The sequence below is a fragment of the Brachyhypopomus gauderio genome, chromosome 5, assembly GCF_052324685.1.
Source record: "Brachyhypopomus gauderio isolate BG-103 chromosome 5, BGAUD_0.2, whole genome shotgun sequence".
Taxonomy (NCBI): Eukaryota; Metazoa; Chordata; class Actinopteri; order Gymnotiformes; family Hypopomidae; genus Brachyhypopomus; species Brachyhypopomus gauderio.
In genome coordinates, this window is record NC_135215.1 from 27,696,794 (window position 1) to 27,703,398 (window position 6,605).

The 6,605-nt window shown below is 43.6% G+C and overlaps 1 long non-coding RNA gene across 1 annotated transcript; it reads left to right on the forward strand.

The window, feature by feature from the left end:
• The first annotated feature begins 3,793 nt into the window (after nt 1–3,793).
• Nucleotides 3,794–6,283, forward strand: LOC143513898 (uncharacterized). The gene is made up of 3 exons (XR_013130716.1): nt 3,794–3,954; nt 5,213–5,390; nt 5,644–6,283. It is a non-coding gene; the product is annotated as an uncharacterized LOC143513898 (long non-coding RNA).
• Nucleotides 6,284–6,605: the final 322 nt, after the last annotated feature.

The following is a 6,605-nucleotide window of genomic DNA, read 5'->3' on the forward strand; positions in this document are numbered from 1 at the left end:
CTTCTTCCCCTTCTTCGGCTTAGTTTTGTAGCCTGGCATAGTTGTTGGTGTCTCGGGTGGCTCGTCGTTCTGTGACGAACGGGGCGAAGCGAAGGATGAGACACGGAATCCTTGCAGTTTGACGGACGTCACTTTTAATTCACAAAATAAACGTGCGATGGCGCACGAGCAACACTGAATATACTGACACAACGTGTAGACTTAGACAACGATGAGCACAGGACACTGCGCGAGCGCACATTAAATAGACAAACCACATTAACCCCATGTGATTACGAGACAAGTCACAGGTGATACTTATTAATCACACGACATAACCCCCAACCCCGAATATACACTGACGCAGACAAAGCACGTGGACTACGTATACACACGCCCAAAAGGGAGGGGCCGGGGTCCTCAACGTGACACTTATATCATAATCACTATTATGATTTTATTGAAATCATCTCTAATATGTATTTTCTGAATTTCTCCGATATTCTAATTCAAGTTCAATTCTAATTCTTCAGGTTAAAGATGCTCACTCCTTTAAATACCTATAACATGTATTTGTATCCGGCTACAAACAAAGCTGTTTTATGAATTCATGCAATGCAAATATGTCTTAAAAGCATTTGACACCGTTTTACTCTTATTCAGTGTGGGCATATCTTTTGCTAATATTACTTTTATATATTTTTTTACACTTACTGTAGTCATGTTTAAATTGCAAAGCTTTTATTTATCATTTAAAAGTTTTAAAATCTGTAATTGCACTTGTTTGAGTGCTTTTAAAAACATGTTGAACCACAGCATTGGGGCTACAAATTCAAACTACTGTGCAGCCTTTCAACACACCTTTAACATAAATATCTAAAATGCTATGATAGCCTAAAATGGACACTTGCTGCTCATCCAACTCTTCTCAGTCTTGACCATTTGCTATTTTATTAGAATAAGGGCACGTGGCTGTCAGATTTTGGGAAGTATACAAATACCAATTAATATTAATACTAATCAATCGCCATTGCTCATCATTCTCATGTAATAAAGTCCCTGTGTTATCCTAACGTTACCACCTGTTTACGTACTACACTTTCCCACTAAGTTTCCCTCGGTTTCTCTTTCACAAGCCTGCATCTCTGGCTACTGCTCTCCTTGTCTGCTGCTGCTGTCTTCACCTACAGAGGACGCGGAGGCTACAGCAGCGAACATGTCTGTGATTTTTACACATTTTGTAGCATCTACATTGAGGCCACGGACGTAATTTTGGGGGGGGGACGGGGGGGACATGTCCCCCCCACTTTTTCAAAAGCCAGCTTTGGTCCCCCCCAGTTTTTACGGTTAAAACCAAATATTTAAATAGCTACGAATCCATGTCCCCCCCACTTTTGAAATCAAAATTACGTCCATGATTGAGACTCTTCAATTTCTTCGTGCGTAACTTCTCCGCACTAGTGATGTGTTGGTCGCGAACGAACCGGTTCAAAGAGCCGGCTCTTTTAAGTGAACGACGAGAGCTGGTTCCCCTCTAAGACCGAGCCAGTTCCCCTCTAAGACCCCCCCTCCCCCCGGTCAACAAAGTACGTTCGCCACCCCATTCCCCCCCGTCAACAAATTATGTTCACCACCCCCTCAAATAAGGAGCCGTTTGGGAGCCGAAAGAGCCGACTCTTTATGAGGAGCTGAGCCAAAAGATCCGGCTCCCTAAAAAGAGCGGAAATTCCCATCACTACTCCGCACCCCATTTCTGCCGTTTCTGTTGCTCCATGCTGCCTCTCCTTTAACAACGCGCTCAACACTGAACATAATGGGAGTTACAGCGGACCACGCAGAGAAAGGGTAGGGCCGCTTTTGTCCTATATCCTGATTGGTTCAGTCCACTGTCTATATTGAAGATGGGCCAATGGGCCGCCCCCTCTAAATTGTGACTCGGTCTCTTAGAAAAAAAGAGAAGAAAAAATTTCCATCGGACCCTGAGGACTGTCGGCCCACCGGGCAAATGCCCGGTACGCCAGATTACCAGTTAGACAAAAAATAATGTCAGAAACCTGCTGGTTCGCTCTTTTCCACAACTCATTGTAATCTCATTGTAATTTCAGATAAGGATTAAAAATATATACTTAAAAAAATTTTTTAGGATTAACAGTGCATTTGATTATGCAAAGCCATTGCTGAGAAAGCACACTATAGATGACATATCTGAGCTGGGAACAAGGTTGTAATAAATTAATGAGATTTTTCTGTGCAAGAAAACGTGCACAGGCTTGTGGATGCGTACGAGTGTAATAGGGAGGTTCCACGCTCCAGCACAGGACCTGAGAGGCGGATGGAGATTAATTGTCAGGTCCAAATGAAGCCTGTGTTCGAGCTTCTGATACAAACCCTCAGGCCTCAGCAGTGCAACCTGCTCTCAGAGAAGCACTCATATCCAAATGCATGTGAACCTCTCCGCAGAAGAGCATGGTGAGGAGCTGGAAGGGGTTAATGGGCTCCGTCTCCTCCCTCATCTCCTCTGTATTAAGAAGAGGTGTGTGTGTGTGTGTGTGTGTGTGTGTGAGAGAGAGAGAGAGAGAGAGAGAGAAAGAGTCTGAAAAAAAAGTCTTGAATATGATGAGAATGAATGTGACTGTATGTGCTCACCTGTCTGTATGTACTGTCTGTATGGGTGTTGGTAAAGGTGTGTATGTGTGACAGTAATTCTAATAGTATTGTTAGTTTTCACTTTAGCCATCCATCTGAATCCCTTTCAAATACAGATAGTGAGAACAGCAGCTGCCAGGTGCAGTTGTTTAGACAATTGGGTAGCAGCTGTAGATTGACTGATCATAACCTTTGAGACATGAAGACCTTAGGCACAAAGCTGGGAATAGGGTGTGTGTGTGTGTGTGTGTGTGTGTGTGTGTGTGTGTTTAAGTGTATGTGTCTGTCTGTCTGGAAGGTTGAAATTAATAAAAGTTTGGTTTCATAGAGTACACTTAAACTGAAGTGCTATATGTGTCAGAACTCCCGGTGTTTGCTCCAATAATTATGTATTGACCTAAACATATATTACACACACACACACACACACACACACACACACACACACACACACACACACACACACACACATCACACATGTCAGAGCCTCTGGTTTTTGTTCCAGACATTTTGCATTGACCTTAAACCTAAACGTAATATATATTCCACACACACACACACACACACACACACACACACACACACACACACACACACACACACACACACACACACACACACACACACACACACACAAAGTACTGGTAGTGTGCAGCACACTGAAATTGCAGTAAAGTGGTTGGCCACAATTTCTTAATGACTTACACTGTAATACTGATGATGAGTTCATCCCACTTGACATTTAAACTCAAAGGTTCTGAAGAATTTGAGGGTTATTAAGTGTTCATTTAGAGCTAGGACTCATAAGAATATGATAATAAATGTACTATATTACAGTATTTCTCAGTAGCTTAAACACAAAATCTGGTTCAGGTTCATCTAGCACAAAAAACTATACCTTGAGGTCATTTCCAAAAGCAAATACACATGTCCTGTAATCATAAACACTGTTCACCTGTTTCCATACATTGCAATACTCCTTTAATGTCGGCTCCCAGCCTAGCCAATTCCCACACATCCACCAATCGCACTCCACGATCACTTCACAGATCCAAATCTCCCACTTATTAGTGTTATCACCATCACCTATTGCCTGTTTGTTTCACCCTATTTATTCCCCCAGGTTCCCAGCCCAGACGTTTCACATTAGCCTGCATTCATACTAATGCTTAGCGCGGTCTACTGACATTGTCCCTGCTCATCTCACTAGCATTCTTTCATTCAGCTCAGACTCCTTTGTTTTTGTTTCTTTTGCTTTAGTGAATAAACCATTTGTGGTCCACACTTCACCCAAGGATGCCACAGATTGTGAAACCCAACAAGAGTGCAGTGAGTGAGCTGTGTGTCACTAAGTTTTTACACTCCTGTTTTTAAGGCACCACAATAGGTCACCAATAGCAGGAGCTGGCGGAACAAAGCCTGGAATTATACCAGCTGAGCACAAGCCTTGGACATCTATCCCGGTGACCACTAAGTCCACGTTGAGGCGTAGCCAGCTCAGAGCAGTATTCAATCAACTGAAGCAGGATATAGTGGAGCCATGCTATGATTAACATAGGCGGGGTGTGTTCTGGAGTTCTGAACTGTGGCAGCTGCCATACAGTTGAATGTACTAAGGGAACTAAGGGAGGACCTTCATGCCAAACTGTCAGTTTAGGTCTTCCCTAACGTCCAATGGGTTATCTAATTATGAGCCCAGGAAATAAGGGGGCAATAAAAGGGCTACTCCACAGTTTGAAGTCTGATAATGAAATGCGATGTTCTCCCTTATGTCACTCTCATTGTCTCTGGTCCCTGCTTCAACCTCTCCGGTTCACCTCCATCGAAAGCCTGGAGGCCCATCCCAGTGTTCTTTACCCCACTCTATACGAGGACCTAGCCTCGTTTTTGTAGTTATTACCAACCATAGGAATCTACAGTACTCTCAGACAGCAAAGAGGTTCATTGCCAGGCAGAGCCAGTGGTCTGTCTTCTTCTCCCACTTTAGTTTCTCAGGCTGGGTTCTGGAAATACCAAAGCACATGACCTCTATGCACATGGCCTCAGACCAGAGGCCAGACCCACGTGCTAAGACTCCATTGTGTCAGCATTCTGCTTCCTGGGAACCACTGAGTGGGACCTGGATTGAGCCATCAACCAGGCCAACCCTAATCCTCACTGTCCTGCTGCCAGCCTCTATATGGCCCTAATACAGTGCCACCCCTAACTCATCTCCTGGACTCACACCAACTGTAGGTCAGGTCACCCAGAAGTGACACTTGGTGTCAGCACACTATTGATGGCCATCCATGCACAGAGACACTGTGAAATATATTGTGCCACAATGTACAGTTCAGATTGTGGGTGTGGAAAGAGTTGTTGAGAAAGGTCAATGTGATGGTGAGACTTACATCCAAATGCCACCTCTAGTCCAACAGTTAAGCAGAACAAGTTAACCAGGAGCTTAGCAAGTTCCTATGACTCTAATACCAGCTCATTATTCCACCTGGAACACATTCCTGCCCTGGGTAGAATATGAAAAAAGCTCTATGCTATGCTATACTGTACAAAACTATAATGTGCTTTGTTTTCACTTGCCCCATTCAAGTGTTGGCTTCCTGCCCCCACCGGAATGCTCCATCGTGTAGTCACCCAGAAAAACATGGGAGGACACTCACTGCAGACTATGTGAAGACATAGGCACATACAAGAAAAAGGTGGATGGATATGGGGGAAGATCTCTTGTTTACTGGCTGGTAGAGCACCTTGTTTAGCCACAATGTACGGTAAGTCTCTATACAATCCATCTTCTGATCACAAAAGTCACGTAAGATCGACACACCAGTAACTATGAGATACACAGGACAGCTAGAGCCTCCTAAGCCATTACATGGTTGCATCTATTGTTTGTACAATTGTTTGTTTGTGAATGACAAAATGTGTCTTGTTACTGTGATACATGTACCGTTGTAGTGCATATAGACTGAAGCTCCACTACTCAGTGAGACTTTTACTGCATCACATAATCGATGTCCATAGGTCAACCGAGCTAGCAGGGAGGAAGGCAGAGGCACAACTGAGCAGAACGCTGCCCTGGTGAATATGGTGATCGTCAGCAATGCCATCTGTTTGGATGAAATTCAAACCTAAATTGTTGAGCACCATGGCGTTTTCCAAGAATCTGGCAGCATCAGCATTGCCATTGATCGGATCATTCAGAATAACCTACAGATGAAACAACTGCAACTTCTGTACAGCGTGTAGTAATCAGGAGACCCTCTGCAGCCATGGCAAAGTGGGTCCATGCCAGATATCCAGTACAACATGTCACAACTCCACTTTCTAGATCATCTGCACAATAACATTCTTCAAAAGGAAGGGAAGCCAGGGCAACAAGGCACATTCAGTACAATGTGCAAACGTGTGATGCTGATCAGCTATTATGGCCTGACCAAGACCTGCTTATGCTAATACAGATGCATAGTGCATAGACACATATTTTGCCAGAGTGACAGGTCAGGTTTTGACTTAGTAGTAGTATTCCCTTGTACACTAATGAAAGGGTAGTTATTACAGTACTGTGAACTGGTTATCTGAATGGTCAGTACTGTGATTTTATAAAGTTCAGAATTCATTTGTTTGTAAATGTTTGTGTGAGTTTTACAATTGCATGTGAAGATTTGAGAAAGCAATGACTAATGAAAATGTTTCCCAGTCTCATCATCGGTGAGAAGAAGTGGCATGTTTAGAAAGTGACAAAGTGTGTTGTTGATTTTCTTGTGTGTGTGTTTGTGTGTGTGTGTGTGTGTGTGTGTGTGTGTGTGTGTGTGTGTGTGTGTGTGTGTGTGCAGAGAGGATTAGAATTGTAATTAGAATGCTTGAGAGTTGCCAGCAAGTGCTTTAGGTGATATTCTCTTGTTCTCCTCATACCCCCTGCCCCACAACACACACATGACCAGACACACACGGACACTCAGAAGCACACATGTTTTAACACACAT